General features: G+C 29.8%; 1 long non-coding RNA gene across 1 annotated transcript; it reads right to left on the bottom strand.

Moving 5' to 3' along the window:
* Positions 1–2,867: 2,867 nt before the first annotated feature.
* LOC149559644 (uncharacterized) lies at positions 2,868–3,722 on the bottom strand. Its single transcript, XR_016363299.1, has 2 exons — positions 3,527–3,722; positions 2,868–3,346 (listed from the first exon to the last, which is right to left on the bottom strand). It is a non-coding gene; the product is annotated as an uncharacterized LOC149559644 (long non-coding RNA).
* Positions 3,723–4,498: the final 776 nt, after the last annotated feature.

Here is a 4,498-nt window from a genome sequence, read left to right as displayed (position 1 = left end):
TATTATCAAGAACTATTAAATCTAGAGAAGAAGTGAGTGAATTTGTTAATGATTCTCATTGTACAAGTGTATTTGGTGAAGAAGTGAGAAACTTGAACACGTTTTTTATACAATTCACCAAAACCTTAGTTTCACATAATTTAGTAATGGAATCTAGCTTTGCAATTGGTAAGACTTGAAAGGTTGGAAAATTTAAGTTGATTCAAAATGAAGATTATGAGGAATACAAGTATAAGATGTATCTTGAAGTAGCCACACAAATTGGTGAATATGGAGTGTTATTATCAACACCACTAAGGGTTTTATTGATTAGAGACATTTGTGCATTCATGCATCACAAAATTGGTGAAGTTGGAGATTATGAGTTGCAACAAACTTACAATGAATTATGTTTGAATGGTTTGTTTAAGGATGAGAATAAACACCTAAAAATGGAGATTTTTACCTACATACTTCATTTTCCCAAGGTTTTCAAGACAGATTGGATAAGGATTATGTTGAGAAGAGTACATAATACAACAAGGTGCCTATATGAGCTAGTGAAAGTTAACAAGGATTTTATTCCTATGGTTATTGGAACTATCTAGTTATCGAGAAGGAAAAAGACATTAGGACTACATTAAAGAAAGAGATTGAAGATCACACTAATGTTGTATAGGATGGAAGATAATCTAAATTTGATATATTACTAATCCAGAGACAAGGTTTGGAACCTATTTCATAGCCTAGAAAATCTATTAATACAACTAAACCAATAACATTCCATGTGGTATATTTTATTTGGCATACAAGAGTGTGAAGCGAGGTCTCAAGCTAGATCCATTCGAACTTCTGTTGACAAAATTTGTGGAAAGCATGAAGATTATTCAGGTTGGTAAGACCAACACCTGAAAAATGTGGTTCCCTAATTGTATGTATGTTCTTTTACTTGTATAATTACTTCCCTACTGCCTAAACACTACCCTCCCCTGAAGATGTTGGTGGTTCCTAGTATCTGGTGCCATATTTTATAATCTAAAAATGTATTGTTAAAGTAAAAGTATGTAGCTCGAAGTAATGTATTAAGATACAAGTATGATAAATATCTCAACACATATATGTACACATATACACACAATATAACTAAAGAACAATCTTTTTAATTTAAAACATTATGTACTATATTACATGATCTATTTAATAAGAGCTACTTCCACTTAAAAATATATCTTTAAAATATATATCAACTATTTATAGCATCTATTTTCAAAAAACTATGTTAATTTAGAACTTAACTAGATATAGGTTAAAACTAGATTTCAAAGTTAACCAGATTTCATGTTTTTTAGGTTTGATGTAGATGGAACTTAACTAGGTTAAAACTATTTTTTTTTTTGAAGGAACAAAAAAAAGTTCACCTTAGATCTTAAGTTAAATATATTTTGACCAAATTTTTAGTTCTAAGTTTGAACGACTAGGCTTTTAATATTTTTAACATGATAAGTATTTGAAGTATCATTTTGAGTTAGTTCTAATTTTTCAAAGAATGGTTAAAACTAATTTAAGTTCAATATTTGATTAGGTTTACTAAGTTAACTACATTTAAAATATAGTTAACTAGAGTAAAAATATGTTTAATCTATATTAACTATATTTAATCCATGACTATAGTTAACTAGGGTTAAATTTGTCTCTAGTTATCTATGTTTAATCTATGTCTAGATAGCTAACTAGAATATATTTGACTATATGATTTTCTACATTTAATGTGTATCAATAAATTAACTATCATTTAATTACAAAGATCATAATACAAGATATATTAATTAAATTTAATAGTATAAATAAACTTTAAATTATTCTAATATTAATATACAAATGTATCCAAACTTAAAAACAATTAGAAAACTAAAAATTGAAAAGAAAGATTACAAAATTGGCCTATTGATCTAACCAAAAGTCCTCATCATCCTCTCCAAAAAGTCCATCGTTGTAATGAAAATGAGCTGCTAAGACCTCATTTGACTCAATTATAGATTAGGGTATCTAGCCGAACCCCTTTTGGCCAAAAGGAGTCTGACCAAACCTATTTTGGCACCTATGCTACATGTTGATACCACTTGGCCCCACACTGGTTTGGACAGAAGACTTCCAAGTGGACCCCTTCTCACCATAACCCACTTGGTTGTCCTAAAAGATGACACAACTTTATACTTTTACCCCAATAGATATACGATTTTATGGATGAGTTTGATAAAATATACTAGACTTAAACACATATGATATTCTAAAAGGAGGTAGCAATTCTAGTGAAAATAAATTTGAAATAATAAGTCTAAACCAAGAAACTCAACTCAACTTAGCACATGAAGTGTCTTTGGATTTGAGATACCAAAATTATTCATCTACAATTGAAAAAAGTATCATAAGATCTTATTGATGATAATTTTGACATTAATCGGTTTGATAAAGCAAAAATGAAACAATATCTATTATAAAAAAACATAAGAAGAAAATAAATTAAATAGAGGATTATTGTCACTGAATTAAGAATATATCACTTCATTTTAACTAACATTTAAAATACTTTCAAGCCACAGAAAGGACCAGTAATAAAACAAGCAACGAATGTAGAAGAATAAAGATTTTCCTACATTGAAAGCACGTCCACAAGCTAAAAGAAGCCGACTGCAGGAATTACACTGACATTGCTTGTTTAGTTTGTAAATAGATTAAAAAATATAAACTTCAGTGGACCATAAAAGGCATTTTGTTATGCCAATATTTTGCTGTGAACATCACCATTAGTTATGCTGTGGTAACAGTATTTTTTAAGTGTTACACAGCCCAATGAACATAAAATGGTCCACTGCCGATGGAACCCAAAGTTAATAATATATGATCGGTTTCTTTCTCATATTGATAGGTATTTGTCTTTTACACAGGAAAAAAAGGGAAAAAAAGGAAACACCCATTATACGAGACTTATATTGTATTAAGTCAACTAAAAAATCATCATAGCTGTAGTATACATAGAGGCTTTTCTAACTATCTATGTGAAGGAAATTCTACACAATATATCCTGTATAATAAATAACGTCTATATATATTGCAATCGGGATAGCATAAAACTGTCCACCTAAAAATACAAATTATTAAACTCTCCAATAGTGGTGGTGGAGTTAGGGGTTTTTGTTACTATTAGGTTTTGGAGATGGTGGTATATGAGGTTCACTTCTTAAAGGCTCTTCCATTAAAGCAGAACTGTTTGTATACTTTTCTGTTGTTTTCTCTGAACTCAAAGCTTCAGAAGTGTTTTCATGAGGGAAATCATTTTCCTTCTTATCTACTTCTAATCTGCCAAGCCCTGCAGCAAAAACAACAATTCTCATCAATTAGTATAACCTAAAACAATGTTATTTTTCATATTAAAGAAAAATAAGGTGCATAGACAATATTAGAGAGTTCAACAAATATCTTAGGCGGAATAATGATTTTTCATTTCATAACTAATAAAAGACTGAAGAAAAATGAGATAATAACTTGCCTGTTCTAGCAGCGTTTCCTGAAACTATCATAATTGCAAGTATCAGACAGAATGCCATTCCGCTTTTTCTTTCCATAGCTGTAGAGATTTTCACAAATTTCTTGGTGGAGAGCTGGGCTTATTATAGCAGATAGGAGGGAAGCGAGCATGAAACTTTTACAGTAACGATAACTTTATGCTTTCAATGTAAGTGTTTAATTTTAACTATTGATGAGATCAGTTCCTTTAATATGACAAAAGACTATGATTTCTTGCCCCCCTTGAAATGAAAACATTGAATTGGGTCCATTGGATTGTTTTGACATTTCAATTTGAAAATGATTAGCACAGGCATAGGCGTGCTAATGATATTTTAAATTCAAAGGGCTTCTCATTACATAGCAGAGGTGGATTAAGTGATAGGACAGGAGAGGTGGTGAGTGATAGTCATTTGTTGGACAGGGCACAATAAAAATGAACGTTTCATAATAAACATCGTCATAAGATAGAGACTTTCAGAAGTGGGGAGCAGAAGTGGGGAGTGGGGGAAGGAATTAGTGTAATTCTAGTAAAAAATGAAAAGAATTGATTATTATTTCTAAATGAAATGAATTTTGTTTTGCTCACTTGGCTCTTATGATGAAGATTACAAGTTATATGACTAGAAGATGTTTTATTGTTATGTTTGTGGTTTAAATTGAAGTTTTAAATTACTTCAAAGAAAATTTAGTTTTACTTCAGAATGATCAATGGATATCATAGAATTTTTTATTTACGAATATTTTGGAAAATACTAGATAATAAACCAATATCTATATTGTCCTAAAGATAAATTGTCACATTTGTGATAAGGATTCATAAGATACAACCTAAAATAACCAAGACAACACATAGTTAAGAATAAATAATATTTCATAAGAGTTTGTTCTCCATTTTTAAAGGAATTAACCTATCCAAATTTAATGCTTATTTAACCATGTTCATGTTAGTAAA

Source organism: Cupressus sempervirens, chromosome 4 (genome assembly GCF_028749045.1).
Source record: "Cupressus sempervirens isolate cs-2001-9-10 chromosome 4, ASM2874904v1, whole genome shotgun sequence".
Classification (NCBI taxonomy): domain Eukaryota; kingdom Viridiplantae; phylum Streptophyta; class Pinopsida; order Cupressales; family Cupressaceae; genus Cupressus; species Cupressus sempervirens.
Note: the sequence above shows the minus strand (reverse complement) of the source record. Positions and strands in the feature narration are given on the sequence as shown.